Genomic DNA, 17,423 nt, shown 5'->3' on the forward strand with positions numbered 1-17,423 from the left:
TTGCCACAGTTGTGGCTCTGATAGCAAAGAGAACTTGTGTGGTATTCTATTCTTGATCCTACTCTGATCTTCTCAGTGAATACCATGCATCTGCAGATGTTTCCCACAACTTAGCCTTGTCCTGCCTGCTCTGCACTGCTTCATTCATAATGATGGGCAACTTTCTCAAGGAGTTAGAAGGGGATGTTCCCCTCGGGCACTGCCCCATGAGCACCTGTGGTTGGAGAAACGCCTGTGGTTGAATGACTGTTGGTACAATATTCCAAATGGAATTGATATCAAGCTTTCCAGGCACAACCACCCTGTACCTTGGCAATTCGGAAAACTTTATTCATGGTATACACAAAGGATTCAACATTGCCAATGGCCGTGGGCCACAGAGGTGTGATATGCCTATTTTCAATGTCCAGCATTGCCAGAAGAGACTGAAATTCCTTCTCTTGATCTCTTTGGGCAGGCCATTGGTAGCACACATTCTCTCCAATACTGGAATGACGTCTCTTGCCACTGTAGAGCTGATGAAATTCACTTCCAGATATCTTTACCATTGATCGGTGATGACTACAAAAGGTTGGTCAGCATTCATGGTGCCAACATCCTTGCTGAGGTGCGTCCACGGGTCTGTGCTTTTTAATGGGTGTGGTTGGGTGTTGTGGGCTCATGGCAGGGGTTGAGGTTTCACACCAGAGGCATCTTCACACGAAGCCATCAACTCTAGCCTCTAGTTTAGGGAACCAGAAGGTTTCCCTTAATGTAGCTTTGGTCTTTACCAACACCGGGTTCCCTTTTTGAGCCAACTCTAGCACCCTTGGAACCAGAGAAGATGAGACAATGATGCACACATCCCATAGTAAGATACCCTCTGGGGATACAGAGAGTTTGTGGTGGCCATTCCACAAACCCTGCAGGGTTACCGTGGTGGCAGCAGTGAGTCTATCTTGAAGTTCTAACACTGCTCTCCATCTCCAGTCCCAATTGCCTTCAAGAACATTTGAAAACATTCACCATTCACCGATGCATCAGTTAACTCTCTCAAGGTCATGGACACAGGAACGGCCACTTTGAAACCATGCCTATGTGTTTGTCAGATAGTAGCTCTTCTAGCCCTTGATCTGTGTGTTGATCCCACACAGAATCAGATAGGTTGTCGCTCCCAGGTCTATAAGATAGAGCTACATCATGCTCCTGAAGCTACAACAATATCTTTCAAGTCGAGCCGGTCGGGCAGAGTGCAGCCCCTGATATAATTGATAGCAAAGGCTTGTGGTCAGTTATTGCTGATACTGGTTTGCCATGGGCATACCCGATGCTGTGGCAAAATCCCCAGAAAACTGCTGGAGCTTCGCACTCAATGTGGGAGTACCTTTGCTTTGCCCCTGACAGCAACCCGCTTCCAAATTCTAGGTTCATCATCTCGTCTTTATGGTGCTTCTGTGTGTGAACTACCCCAAATCAAAAAGGACATGCATCAGCAATGATCTCGGTCTCTCATGCAGGGTCAAAGAATGCCATGGTGGCACGCCCACTCAGTGCAGCCTTGATATTTGTGAATGCTTTCTCTTCCAGGGCAGTCCATGTCCCCATGGAGTCATGCTTCATGAGGTTGTACAGGGGTTCTGCCACTGTGACCAGATCCCTGATGAATCGCCCAAGATACATAACCATGGCTAGGAAGCTCCTGAACTCGGGGGCATTCTGGAGTGTAGGGGCTATGGGAACGTTCCGGACCTTCCTGGGATCAGCCGAGGTTCCTGCCACTTGAAATACATAGTTGGGAGAAAAGGTGCAGGGAAAGGTCAATCTATAGGCAAATCTTTATAATGAAGAATCATTTTTTGGAGATAGCCGTCAGCAGAGCATGTCCCTGTATTGTGTCTACCCAATGCTAGTCTCCTCAATTGGAAAAAGAAGAGTAACATGATTTCCATAACCTCAACACAAGTTTCCCCACTATCCTTCTAGTGGCTCATCAGGGGGTATTGTATAGCCACTAATTAACATTTATATAAGAAAAGAGAAAATAACAAATAAACACTACTACCAATGTAAGTAGGTCATATTCTTAAGGGCACTTGTAAGTGCTCTCACTATGCCTTAGAAGATCACATTTTAAAAGTGTGTAATTGTTAGCTCATCCTGTGTTTCTATTAGTCAAAGACAGCTTAACTTTTAAGGTGTCCTCTGGAACTATACTTTATTTTTAGAAAAACATTTTCGTGGTCAATGTAACATTTCCTATAAGTGACAAAAAGAAATGTATATGTCCAAGTATCATTGTGACCACTTAGGAGTGATCACTCTAGGGGTGCATACAATTACAATTGATTGTGAAAACATTATTATCATACATACCTTGGTCAGTGGTGTTGATTTGTTTTTTTTTCCCCTTTTCATTTCTTAGATAAATGTTAATTAGTGGCTATGCAATACCTCCCGATGGCCACTAGAAGGATAGTGGAGAAACACGTGTTGCGGTTATGGAAATCCTGTTGCTCTTCTTTTTCCAATTGAGGAGTTAATTTTCGTGAATCAAGAAGTTGTGGAAAACATTCCTTTTCCTTTTGATGTTATACCCAAGTGGATTAAAACTTTTTTTTCATCAGCCTTTGTGCTTCAAACTTGTATTTTTAAGCAATTCTCACATGCCCCACCCTTGATTTACCACGTGAAATACATACCCAAAAAACTTGAGTTCCGAGCACAGGAAGGCCATCAGGATAATGATTATGTTCGCAAGATGATCAATGTTCTCCAACTCTGTAGAAGCATATACCAATATGTCATCACTTATGTTTAGAATACCGGGTAGAACTGCCAACACACTCCTAACGGTGTGCTGGAAGACCTTAGCTGCCGGAAATATCCCAAAACAAAGCCTCTTATGCTGATCGAGACCGCTATGAGTGAATGTAGTGATGCATCTGGACTCCACATGCAGCACAATCGATAGTATCCAAGGTTGAGATCTAGTTTGGAGAAGAATACTGCCCCTGAAGATCGGTCACCATCTCACCTATGACGAGCATCACATGCCCTTTCCGTTTGATACGTTTATTTGGGAGACAAATGTCCAGACAGTTGTGAAAAGACCCTTGCTAGGACTTTGTCGCAATTTCAATGGGGGACACTCACAGGGTAGAGCTAGATATCCTTTCAGTTATGTCCAATGGTACCAGTTTATCAGGTTCCTGCTCCACCTTGTCACTCAGATGAAAAGTTACTGTCCTGTGTTTCTATGCAACTTGCTCTATCGTTTCATCAATATGCATGCGCATGGAATTTTCCCTCCAACACACTTGAAGTGTTTGCTGTTTCTACTTGTAAACCATCATTTCATGTGGTTTTTCATATAGAGAGCACAGGTTTCATGTTTTCTGTGGTATTTGGGCTTCTCTCGCTTCCCGCAGCAAAGAGCCCAGGAGAAGCTCCCAGGGAAGTTGGCATGTTCCACCAACAGGGGGAGCGTGTAGTAGGCTGAGGAATTTATGGACGTATTCCTGTCAAAAGGCCCCTTCGAGGCAGCCGCTTTTGGGCAGGTCGGGAGTATATATGTTGTATCCCATGAGGCGCAAAGGGGGAGAGCTCCCAGAAGATCCAGGGGGAGCAGTTCAGCTCTCGCCAGCTGGTGGGAACTCCTTTCCAGCTATCCTTGTCCCGGCTGGCTGGCCTTTCTCTCCCCAATCCTAGGTTGAGGGTTTGGGCCCAGCTTGAGGCGAGGGATCAAGGTGGGAAGGAGGTGCCATTCCACTGGTGCTGCTCTGCTAGAGCAGAGTGCAGGCGCCGTTCCCGAGTTACTGCAGGTGTTGCTCTGCCACGGTGGTAGGAGATGGACAGTGAGGGGGATGAACAAACAGATATTAAACTGTGTAAAAGTCAATGCATTCACCAGCAACGCACACACGGGCAGTGCCTTGTATTCATTTTACTTTCCTGTCAGAGTGAGGTGGAACGATAGAGCGAACAAATATTGAACTGTGTAAAAGTAAACACACTCACCAGCAACGCACAAGCGGGCAGTGCAGTGTATTCATTTTCCTTTGCTGTCAGAGTGAGGGGAAACGATAGAGCGAACAAATATTGAAGGGGTAAAATTAAATGGACTCGCCAGTAACGCACACGCGGGCAATGCCTTGGGTACATTTTCCTTTCCTGTCAGAGTGAAGGGCGCAGTCACGTGCCCCTTTGGTTGCTTTTCCCCATTGAGGGGTAGTGTTTCTGTTTTCACGCTCACTGAGGAAAAGAGGGGAGAACTAGGTTATGTAAACTTTTAAGCGAGGAGAGGTCAGGACTCTGCCAGTCTAAAGGTTAACAATCATTTGTTTATTTACTAGAGTGTATTGGAGCTCTCTCAGGTGACCCAATGTACACTATTCTGTCATTTCTTTTATGTTACAAATGTGAATTAACTGATTTAACGGTGTTTCAAAGGTTAACAATCAATTATTCATTTACCAATGTGTATTGGAGCTCTCAAGTGACCCAATGTACGCTAGCCCATACTTTATGTTACAAATGTGAATTAACTGATCTAACAGGGTTACAAAGGTCAACTACCAATTATTTATTTACCAGAGTTGTGTTGGAGGTCTCTCAGGTGGGTGACCTAATGTATGCTATTCCATTATTAATGTTACCAATGTGAGTTAACTGATCAAACAAGGTTTCAAGGTTAATGATTATGTATTTAACAGAAGGGAATTGACCCACTATCGGGTGATCTAATGTATGTTGCTCAACCATTTATGTGACAGATGTAAACTGACTGCCTTACCCTGAATGTTATGACCTGTGTAATGTAACAATGTGATATTCGAACCACAATTTGTCCTGTATAAAAGAAGCTATCAAGCTGGTAAACTGATGAGAAGTCTGTGACTGTTTTATTTGCACTAGGTGCGCCCCAGCCAATCTGAGCAACCAGGTCTAACTTTTCATAGGAGAGGACCCACGCTGCCCAGAGCCCCTATTTCCTTTGGGGGCAGGCCATGGTCATCATAATATAGCCCAATCATTGCCCCCTGGGAGAACATAAGGTGTGAATAACACATTCTCATGACTCCTACAGGATGCAGCACACACCACGTTTCAGATATCTATGGGAGTAACACCTTACATACTGATTAGGCTAGCCATGTCTTCTGAATACATAGGTTCACCACCTGAATGCCTTCTACTGTGTGGAATCCCAATGGAGTATCTTCACTGATTTTCGGGACATAAAATAGTAAGTTCACACTCCTCTGCACAAGTCAAATTTCCGCCATGAATGTGCCTTCTATTGGAATGGTTTAATACCTCCAAATGTGTACATTCGGACTATCAGGGGTGCGAGTGCTATATTTTTGAGCATTTATGTATACATGAGAATAAGATATTTTATGAATGGAAGCACCAGTCTCAATTAAATCAGGGGTGCCTTTACCCTGGATGTTCACTATGCCGTGAGGTTGTTTTTTCCGCTTCCTTTCGGCGTCCCAAGACTGCTGAAATGAAGAAAATGTTCCCATCTTCTTGTAATACATTCTCAGGATCATCTTGTGACATCTCCACTTGGGCTACATTAGCTCTACCTTTGGGTTCTCCTGTCCGAGCTTGGGTTTTTTGGGTGTCAATTTAGCCCTACCTGCCCTCGCAAAGGTATTTGGCCTCCCCCCATCTCTCACACTTCTGCCCTTTACAAGAGCCAGGGTCCAGTATGCTGCAAGGAGCCTCTGTGATCAGGGTGGTCTGGTGAATTCATTAGCCATGGACTTAGAAACCACACTCACACCCTCCAGTTTCATGCAATGAAGCGTTCTGTTCATGTGGTTGGCCCTCTCGATAGCCAGTGCTTGGGAACGTCTTAGTCCAAGGATTTTGGTTACAGAGATGCCAGGTTCACACATCTAAGAATGACCTGTGCACACGCCTCGTTGTCTTCATTCATTAACGCACAGGTGCATGCCAACTGCCTTGCCTGGCTATGGCACACATGCAGCATTCCGTCCTCCTTCTGCTTGGCATCTCTCAGTGAAAAACGTTCATAGTCTGCAGTAAACAAGGGGCTTAAGAGTTTGGACTTAGCAGTTTTTGCGGTCTGTTTATTAGACGGTCTTAAAGATGTTGAGGACAGATGCGCCAGACATGTACAACAGCATTGAACGTTTTTGCTGCTTCATCGGCTATAAAATATATTTCTAAACTCTCTAACCAGTCACCATTGAGGGCCGTGACTACGTGGAGCCCCCGTTACATCAATTTCTGCCAGCCGAGACATGCTCCTAGATTGCCTGGGCCGAGTGACTGGCCGGTTTCCTGCACCTTCCTCATCCAAAGGGTTTTTTACTAACTCCGACTTCTTCCTCTCACCTTCAGGCAGCACTCCCTTTCAACAGTTCATTAGTCCGGTACGGGGATAGTACTCATAAGCACTCCCCACTGCTAGCTGTTACCCTTGGGCACCCACCTGTGACTTTGGCAGGTCTACCTAGCCAGCTGCTTGAACAAAACACTGTCGCAGCAGGGGTGAGTGTATAATATGAAGAACCACCAGAGAAGGTAACATTGTTTAGGCCAAGTTTATTCTTCTGAAGCTGTAGACACAGGTGAGTAGTAAGATCCCCCAGAGCTCTTTCATCTCACCCTGCTCACATCAACTGTCTCTCCTGGTACCAAAACTCTCATACCACCACACTCCAGAAGGGTTCAAGCTACAGACAAGCCTCCACCCCCAGTGACCACCGAATAACTAAGATAAAACAGGATGTAACACACCTCCCCCTCAGACACACAAACCCACAAATGCACACACCCTGCACACACAATCTTACAACTCACCCACGACATGGAGGAGTCTGTTACTATCCTGCGTATGTTGGCAGATCTCCTTAAAGAAAAAACTCTCAGTTGTCTGTGTGGATCCTTGGTATTTCTTTTGGGTGAGTCAATTGGTTCCCCCATTGAGATTTGCGGTGCAGGATTGTTGAAGTTCGGGGTTAACCATCTTGTGCTTGGTGTTTGTATTTGGTTGTATTCATTGGGGTGTTGCCTCGGGAGAGTTGGTCTCCTTGTAACTGGGGACCGTGGTTGTCCGTGTGTTGTGTGCATTGCCAAACGGATTCCCGTTTGCATCAGTCTTATAGACCCCAGGCCTTTGTTCCATTGTGGGCAGTCCCTTTTGCCTACGGGTCTACCTGTTGTGTGCCTATGTCCTTGTCGTTGAGGGCCAATTTTCTTATTGTATGCTGGACCCCTTTGCTGAGCTGCCTTTCATTTTGGACCTAGTGTACACGAATTTCCGTTTGCCACTGTGTTTTTCCCTTTTGCATTTGCTTTCTCCTAGGGCCGATTTTCCCACTTTGTTTCTATTGTTGCCCTGGTGTGCTGATTACTATTCTCTAAAACGTTCTCAAATCTCCTAAAGTGTAAGCAATACGAATTTCATTTCATTCTGTCCCCTAGCTGTTGCGAATGGTGGTCAAGGTCCAATTCTGCCATTTTGCTCCAGAAGCGGGTTTTCACTTTCTTTGCTGGCTTCCCGTCTTGTGGTGGTGGGCTTTGCCCCAGATCCGATTTTCTCTCTCTGTTACTGCTCCTTGCTGCTGCCTTCCATTCAGGGGAATCAAGTTTGGCTGATGTTTGGGGGGTGTGTGTTGCAGGGGGGAGGGCTGGAACTTTGGTGTTGTCACTTGGTAGAGGTTGTCTTTTTTTTCTGTTTTGCCATTGGAGAACTGTGTGAATTGTAATAGGGTATCTTGGCCAAATGGTTCTGTACAGATCGTTGCATTAGTGTTGCCACGGCATTGGTGGCTGTTGTGAAATTGTTGATTTTCCTGTTTCATTAAATGATACATTGGTAAATGTATTATTGGTACACGCCGGCCTGGCTCGTGGTCCATTGTGACACGTGGGGGAGGGGGCCTGATTCATGGAAGTGTTTTATAATGGCACAATCCCATAGGAGAGCGTTCCATGAGTCAGGCCTGCGGTGTTTGTTGAGGTTGGGTGCGAGACGGGTTGGAGGTCTACTCATAAGGAATCCGTAGTATATTAGAAGTGGAGGCAATTTTGTTGTGCGCCACGTTCATTGTCGGGGAGGGAGTCCCTGGCTGGAGTGTGCTGTGTAATGAAACCGCGACAACCAAGAAGTCCCGCTTTCAGCTTTTCCTTCTGAAAGGAATTCTACCCTTCTTCACCTTCCCTCAGAGACTCAATGTTACCCAGGCTCTGGTTCTCTCTAGGCATGACTATTGCAACAGACTCCTCCTTAATCTACCTTCAGCCACTCTGCGACCGCTTCAGCTAATCCAGAATAGAGCAGCAAGATGTATCCTTGGCCTCAAGCCCAGGGACTGCATCTCTCCCGCCCTACAAAGTCTCCACCGTCTCCCAATCGCAGCGCAGATTAAATTTGAATCCCTCTGCATCATCCACATGGCTGTCTGGGGCCAGGGACCACTCTATCTGGAACTCTTTCTGACCAAATACTCCCCATCTAGACACCTGCGTTCCTCTGGCTCCAACTCCTTCCGTGTGAAGCGTTTTTTTAAACAAAGAGCAGTTGGTCCATTGCTTTCTTCAGCGGGCTCCCTCCTTTGGAACAGCCTCCCCCTCCCTCTTCGTCTTGAGCAGGACCTCCTTAAGTTTCAGAAAAGCCTCAAGACCTTTCTCTTCACCTCTTCCTTCACTCCCTCTCTACCTCGCTACTCCTACAGTAGCTTGAATGAAGTGCAGGGCTCTTATGCATCCTCTGGGCCCTGACCTGCCACTTTTCATAGCACTTCACCTGCTCCTTACCGTGAGCACCACAGCACCTATCCCATTTCCCCTCTCCCCCTGCACTTGCACGTTCTGAACACTCACAAGGCATAGTAGGTTCGTCTTCCCCTCCCCTCTTATCTTCTTTGTTTTTAATTAACTTAATTATTATTGATAATTACATTTTCTATAATCCCATGTCCCCTCCCTGTTGACCCGTGGGCGCTTCGAACCAGTATTTGATTCCTGTATAAGCGCAGAAAAAGTGAATTATAAATAAATAAATAACAGGAATTCAATGCAAGGAAAGGATACAAGACTTATAAATTATGTGGCTGAAGACACACTTGGTTAAGATAGTTTTATTATTGGTATTATTATGAGGAGCCCCAGACAAACGAGGTGAGAGGACGCAAGGCCCCAACCCTCAGCCTCCCCATAATCATTTATTTTGTGGTTTAATTGTCCACAAAGAGCGCACCTCGCTCCTAGTACCTCTTCCCCCCCACTTCCTGATTACACCTATGCCCGACTCCAAGACCTCCCTGAGCAGCCTGATTGGCTGCTTTAGCCAGGCCCTCGCAGGGCCATGAGACGAACAGCCGGAGAGGCCGCCATTCCCCATGAGGAACCCCAGACAAACGAGGTGAGAGGACGTAAGGCCCCGCCACTCTCAGCCTCCCCATAATCATTTATTTTGTGGTTTAATTGTCCACAAAGACCGCACCTCACTCGTAGTACCTCTTCCCTCCCTGCTTCCTGATTAAATCTATGCCCGCCTCCAAGACCTCCCGAGCGGCCTGATTGGCTGCTTTAGCCTGGCCCTCGCAGGGCCATGAGACGAACAGCCGGAGAGGCCGCCATTCACCATGAGGAACCCCAGACAAACGAGGTGAGAGGGCGTAAGGCCCCGCCCCTCTCAGCCTCCCCATAATCATTTATTTTGTGGTTTAATTGTCCACAAAGAGCGCGCCTCGCTCGTAGTACCTCTTCCCTCCCCACTTCCTGATTACACCTATGTCCGCCTCCAAGACCTCCCCGAGCGGACTAATTGGCACCTGCCCCTGATAAAACAATCCTAACAGGGCAGCCCCCTGCCCGGCAGCCCCTGCAACTAAGGGCCCAGAGGCAAAGGGCGGCTCCAAGATGTGTCTGCAGGTGTCCGCAGGGGAAGCCAGTGAAGCCAGCAGTCAACAGACACCAACACAAACTGTAAGTGTGGCATGGGTGTGGAGTAGAGCAATTACTCTACTCCAGAAAACCCCTGCCACTCTATTCTACATCCCAATAACAGACTGCCATAATATTGGCATGTCCACAGTTGGATAGAATTGTGAATATTAGCCTGCGTTGCATCTAGATAGGACTTTGAATGTTAGCATGTCCATACTTAAATAGAGTTGTGAATATTAGCATGGCCACACTTGGATAGAATTGTTAATATTAGCATGTCCACACTTGGATAGAATTGTGAACATTAGCATGCGCAGCATCTAGACAGGATTTTGATTGAAGGATAGCATGCCCGCGCCTAGATGAAACTTGAATGTTAGCATGTACCACACTTAGAACTGTGAACACAAGCCTGTGCCGCATCTAGATAGGATTGTGAAGGTCAACAAGCACCCCGCTTAGACAAAACTGTGAATGTTAGCATGCTAAAGGTAATCCACTAACCAATATAAGCTCAAACTCTGCATACTTATCTCACTCAAAACAAAAATCACACAACCATCTCTCGCACAACAAGCCGCACGCACTTCACAACACTGCAACAACACATATGCCGGAGCAATAGCACACGCGGACTGACACCAATCCAATACCCGCACCAAAGCTCAGCACCCGGTGTATACCAAGTTGAAGCTGCCAACAGAACACCACTCCTCTCACTATCCTACTCCCTCTTCACCTTACTAACCCATCCCACCTTATCATTTACAGATCCGCCAGAGCGCCTGGGGACCAATTCCGTTGGTGACGGTGCGCGGTACAAATACCTTTAACATTTAACAACATTGCCAGTTTTGGCTTCCTCCATACTTTACCATGATCCGTCACAATAGCAACCTTAAACACTCTCAACCCTTTGGGGTCCCCAAAAACGAGAGCCCCCTTTCACTACACCTCGACATTTCCTCACACAAACTCTCTCCTCGTCACATTCTTGAGTGAGTCATAGCTTTTCTTCATCCCATCAATTTTTTCTCACACTCTCCAGATGAACTGCTCCTCATCCCAAACCACATAGCATGCACAGCCTGGCCACAGAGGGGACACAGTCATGTGAGGCTTCCTCATCCTCAGAACCACAGACCTGATGTGCCACATGCTCTTCTCATGACTGCTCTCTCCCAGTAAAGAGTCAGAGTACACCACTCCAAGGCACACAGAAAGCCCTCAACCAACCTCGAGGTAATCTGGACTCCGTTATCCATGAGCTATTTTCCTGGAAAACCTTCCCTCTGAAACACCTCATCCAGGAAATCCACCACCACATGAGAATCAGCCTCACCAACAATCATCACTGCTACCCTCTTAGAGTAGAGAGCCAACAACACCAAGATGTACTTCTTTCTCCACCTTGAATCAGGCACAGGTCCTAGAGCATCCAATGCCACACCTCCCACAGCATGAACGGCAGATCCAAAGGCCTCAGAGGTTGAACCCGATTTCTCAAGGCCTAATCGGTCTTTCCACATTCAGTGCAGCTCCTCAGCATGTCTTCCACCCAAGTATCTACTCTAGGCCCCAATAATCTCCTCTTAACCTTCCTTTACATTTGGTCAATCTCAGATGTCCCTCATGCATCAGTTCCAACAACCTCCTCTGCAAATCCACAAGAGGAACAAACTTCTTGCCTTTGCACAAAAGCTGCCCCTCCAAACTCGTCTCATTCTAGACTCTATGAAATGCCTTTTAAGCTTCACTGTCCCCACTATTGTGTCTCCATTCCTCTCTTACTCGGAGTACCACCTCACTCAGGATAGGATCCTCTTCGAGTGACCTCCAATCATCTTTGGTGAGGGTCCCCTCACACACCAAGAACACTTCTTCCTCTCCCTAAATGTCATTTCTCTCTTCCCCATCAACCTCAGCCGCACTCCCTGCCCTTGATAGAAAGTCAGCCACCACATTGCCTCTTCCAGTGACATTTTCAATCACAAAATCATGCCCCTGCATAGACACCACCTATTTTATAGTAGGTCATGGAACTCCATCCAATTCCTTGGTCATGAACACCCCTACCAGGGGCTTGCGATCCGTGGAAATATTGAACTGCCTTCCCGACAAGAACACATTTCTTCACAGCCAAAACCACACTCAGGGCCTCCTTCTCTATGACAGAGTACCTCTTCTCGACATCGCGCAAAGCCCTTGATGCAAAGGCCACCAGCCAATCCACACCATGCTGCCTCTGCAACATCAATGCCCCCACCCCTGCATCACTAGCATCGGTCATCACCCTGTATCAAAACTTGCTGAGCCCTTGTAAGAGCCTGCTTGATGTCCACAAACTCTTGCTGGCACCCTTCCGTCCATTGAAAACTTGCACCTGGCTTGCACAACCCCCGTATTAATTTGCACCGCAAAATGTGGAACAAATTTGGTGTAGTATTCTACCAAGCATAGAAAGGACATGACACCTTGTTCATCACTGGGTCTGCTCACCCCCTGAATTGCCACCACCAACTCTCCTTTGGGGTCAACACCATTTCCACTCAGGTAGTGCCTAAATAGTCTAATGATGTCCTTCTGAGTTTACACTTGTCTTTCCACCAAAGTCAACACATGTCTCCTTGATAATTCTTCGACCACTGACCAACCCAACATCATGCTTTTCCTCAGTGGACCCTGTTACAAGGAGGTCATCTGGAAAACAGAACATGCCTGATTCTTTTCCAAGCAGAATATGCTACATCCTCTGAATGAATGCTGCCACCAAGACCAGGCCAAACAGCATCCTACAAAATCTGAACATCCCCTCCAGAGTTATGGATGTTGTCAGGTCTCTAGACGCCGGATGCAGATTTATCTAGTGGTACACAGATGCCAAGTCCAGAGTACAAAACAAGCGGGTACCCCCACCAAGCGCACCATCTCATCAATATTGCCCAACCACATTCTGGTTGAGCCCCCTTAGGTCCACACAAAGTCTCATCTCCCCACTGGCTTTCCTTGCCACAACAATGGGAGAAACCCACTCGGTGTTTCCACTCCATCACTCCCAATCCTTCCTTACGTCTTCCCCGAGACAGATAGGCACGTGTCCTAGCTTCGCTAACACAACACCATTAATGCTCATTCATTCAACCTGATTTTATGATGGTGCCCTTTCGACACCCCAGCTTCTCCTCAAAAACACACTTGAAAGCATCCCCTACTACACTATTCACATCTTATTGACCGTTGCCACCATCCCTGGCAACCCTGGGATCCAATATAATTCCCATCTCACTCTGCTCATACCAGCCAAGAAGACAGCCTCCACAGTTAGACACAAACACATCAGCTTCAGTGCATTTCCCTTTGCACCGAAGTTTAGCTTTGAACATCCCCACAATCTCAATTCAGACTCCTCCATAGGCATTGGCCCTCACCTCTGGGGTTATCAAGTTTTCTTCACTTTCCACCCAGTTTCCCAATCCACTATGGTGTAGTCGGACACTGAGTCTTTGAACATCGGTACCCCACACCCGTCCACAAAGATTTCAGCATAAGGCTTCCCGTCTCTTCTTCTCCTTTCTCCAACCTTCCCCACAGAGAAACTCACACCCGCTGCTACTTCTATCTGCTCACACACCTCACACTCATCCTCATCACAGAGACCAATCTCTCGAACTCTCTTGGCAGACAAATAACTGCAGCAGCAGCATAGTGACCTCTTCTTCCACACTTCCTGCAGTCTACACTTAACCCTGGGCACTGAATTGGCAAAATGGAAGGTGCTCCTACACCTGAAGCACCTCTTGTATTCCCTTCCTGTCCCCACCCTTTCCAGCTCCACTACCCTCTCAAACACTGCCTTTCTCTTCTGCCCCCAACTTTTTGAAAAGTCCAGGAGGTGGCTGCTTCTGCTCCACTTTCCCCTTCGCAACAGCACACTCCTCTTCTCTCAACAACTTATTGTCAGGCCCCTCACACACTGTATTATGTGCTCCACTTTCTTGGCATTGTCTAGGACTTCATCCCTTGCTGGATCCTCTTGCTCCAGATCTCCTCCCTTATTTTGTGCTCCCACACACGTAACATAAGCTCGTCTCAGACATGCTCATAGTAGAAGTCAATTGCATCGATTCGCTAGTTCTCTCAGCCCCGTCACAAAGTCCTCAATTGACTCTCCCTCGCCTTGTTCTCGCACCCCAAAGGAATCTCTCTCCAATATAGGGCGGCACTTGTTCTCATAAGGCAAATCCAGTTGCAAGATGATATCATAAGGGTTTAGACAGGACCCTCCTGAGCCGCATCATCCGTTACTCCTAAACCTGGCAGACTTTTGAGGACCCTGCAACCTTTAAACCTCAAACAGTGCATAAGAAGAGCCCTCTTGCGCTCTAGGCTATAACTTGGACCATCAATGGCCAGCACAAAACCCTGGAAATCCTCCTTCCATACATCGCACTTTAATATAGGTTCTCCTGCGTGTAGCAGAAACTGCAGAGGTAAATTGCTCATTGCTCGACTTCTTACACCCTCTTTGTCACTACTATCGTCCTTGAATGCTGAGCAGATGATGCAAAAATGTGTCAATCTTCATGCAACTGTTTCCTTTATTTCTTATTCTCATGATACCTTCTGTCCCATTACATCCTTTATATACCATATGACTCAATGTCATGACAGAAAAGTCTCACAGGACCAGATTGTAACATCAGCAGTGGCCGCCACACTTCAAGATGGTGCCGGGTATAGTTTCCTTGAAGGGTGTCTCCACATCGGTTGCTGGTGCACCTGAATCCAAGAGGAAGTCAGTATTCATGTACTCTGCTGCAAGAAAACAGAACGTCCAGGTCGCCTGACTGCAACAGGAGAGCTGGGGCACACTGCTATCATAGCTTTGATGCGCCTATGGCTCCGAGCCCCGGTGACGAGCTGCCGGCGATGGGTCAAAAAGAGAGGCCAGGTGCACCAAAGGTATGACAGCAGTGCGGCCAAGTTCTCCTTTCGTTTCTTAATGAGGGGAGCCAACCACCAGCAGGCAGTCCTTTCACTCACGGAGCTGCATGGTTAAAGGGCTGCCTGCAGATGCTGGCCCTTCGGATTGGAAAAAAGGAGAGGCACTGGCTTTCCCTACATCCTCTCCATGCTAAGCTCTGCGCACCCTGCACAGCCTGCTCTCCTTTGTGATCCGGCAACGCCTCTGAAGGGGGGTCTGCGATCAGTACCCTGAAGGGTTCTAAATGTTATAGCAGACAGGGCAGTGCCAGGGATTAGGTGCCCTCAGTTCTCCTTAATGGCCCTTGCTTTACTCGTGGCTTGTAAATCTGGTATTCTGAAGGCCTCTGGCTGTATTGCTTAATTAACTAACGCAACATGCACAATGTTCCAGTGATGTCCATGTTATTCCATTGCCCTGTCTTGAGGCGTTCCCTCCGATTTCGTCAGCTCCCTGGGATTTTATTTAGGCTGCTAGTTTGACCATATCATTTACAAGCTGTGGGACTCTAAAAATAAGGGCATGACCTCGCTTGATTTGTTTAGCACGTGTGCCAAACCCATGGGGGTGTAATTTTCCCAAATAATCTGATGCAACTCTTGGTCTCCTGGCCATAATCAGCCACCATTAAATAGAATATCTGGATTTCCACCTTCCTTACTGCAAGTCCAGAATGCAGTGCTCATCTTTCTCTTCGTTCCAGCTGCAGCCCCAGCATGTGTAACATGACCTAAAATCTCAGTGCCAGAAACACGGTGTGCTCGAAAGCAACTACATGAATTATACTGATTAAAGAGACAATGTCAGTAACTTTTAATGTTATTGGTTTGCTGCCACTTTTAAGAGAGACTCTATCTGATTGTTTTATTTTTCAGATTATTTTGCAGGCCATGAACAAAACACAAAAGGCCCGATTACCAGTTTGGTTGATATCCAAACGTAAATACCCCTTGCGGTACTTATTATTACCACATAACATATTTATTGAAATCCACCTTAACATGAAAACCCACCGGGTTGGTGGTAACGGGTGCAGATTTCCAGAAATACAGCATGCAGTATTTTTGAAACATTGCATGCATTATTTTTTTTTTTATCTGTTTATCCATTTCCACCGTCACTTTGCGTATGGAAATGGTTGGTATACAGTAGCTTTTCACACAGCTACTGTATGTAAGAATGTAACTGCACTTAAGGATTGGTGCTGCCCCTTTTGTGTAGTGCATGGCCTCAACCCCTTTGGCTGTCCACCACCTAGGACATTTTCCGTGGGTTTCTTTTCACTGCAAGAAAAAAGGTTCTGGGGAGTCCTTACAATTTTTACCTCCAGCTCTTGGGTAGAGGTAAACACGATAAAAAAAACTCATAATTTGGTGGCCAGTGGAAGCAAGCGGTATTGGGACATGCCACCTGTTTTACTCATTCGTCAAAATCGTAATAAGGCCCAAAGTGAATCAGAGCACCGAACTTCGAGAAATATACAAAACAAGTATGTTCTGGCACCATCCGGCCTCGCCCCAAATATGGTCCCTGTGCTAAGGGCCTACACATGGGGTTTCCTGGTACCGGTCTCGACATCCCCATGGTTTTCCATTAGATCAATGTATGTCCTCCGCGAGCCTTCGCGAGTGTGGTGGACAAAGGATTGACACTATCCGCGACCCTCTCGTCGCTACAGAAACCTCCTGGCAGACCTGCTGGTTGACTTGGGCATCTTAATCCAGAGCTGCACCAACAACACTCAACTCTTTCTTAAAGTGTCTCCAGCCAATGTCTCAATGGAATGGAAAACTGGATGTCCACCCACATCAAAAACTCACATGCGCTTTCTCTCACTCGTTCAATGTTTCACTCCCACGGGGTGTCTGTAGCACTCTCACATGCCACTCATGAGCACTTTCTCTCACTCATTCATGTTTCACTCCCACGGAGTGTCTGTAGCACTCTCTCACATGCCACTCATGAGCACTTTCTCTCACTCATTCATGTTTCACTCCCACGGAGTGTCTGTAGCACTCTCACATGCCACTCATGAGCACTTTCTCTCACTCATTCATGTTTCACTCCCACGGGGTGTCTGTAGCACTCTCACATGCCACTCATGAGCGCTTTCTCTCACTCATTCATGTTTCACTCCCATGGAGTGTCTGTAGCACTCTCACATGCCACTCATGAGCGCTTTCTCTCACTCTTTCATGTTTCACTCCCACGGAGTGTCTGTAGCACTCTCACATGCCACTCATGAGCGCTTTCTCTCACTCTTTCATGTTTCACTCCCACGGAGTGTCTGTAGCACTCTCACATGCCACTCATGAGCGCTTTCTCTCACTCATTCATGTTTCACTCCCACAGGGTGTCTGTAGCACTCTCACATGCCACTCATGAGCGCTTTCTCTCACTCGTTCAATGTTTCACTCCCACGGAGTGTCTGTAGCACTCTCACATGCCACTCATGAGCGCTTTCTCTCACTCTTTCATGTTTCACTCCCACGGGGTGCCTGTAGCACTCTCACATGCCACTCATGAGCGC

The sequence above is a fragment of the Ambystoma mexicanum genome, chromosome 2q (assembly GCF_040938575.1).
Source record: "Ambystoma mexicanum isolate Mex_15411 chromosome 2q, UKY_AmexF1_1, whole genome shotgun sequence".
NCBI lineage: Eukaryota > Metazoa > Chordata > Amphibia > Caudata > Ambystomatidae > Ambystoma > Ambystoma mexicanum.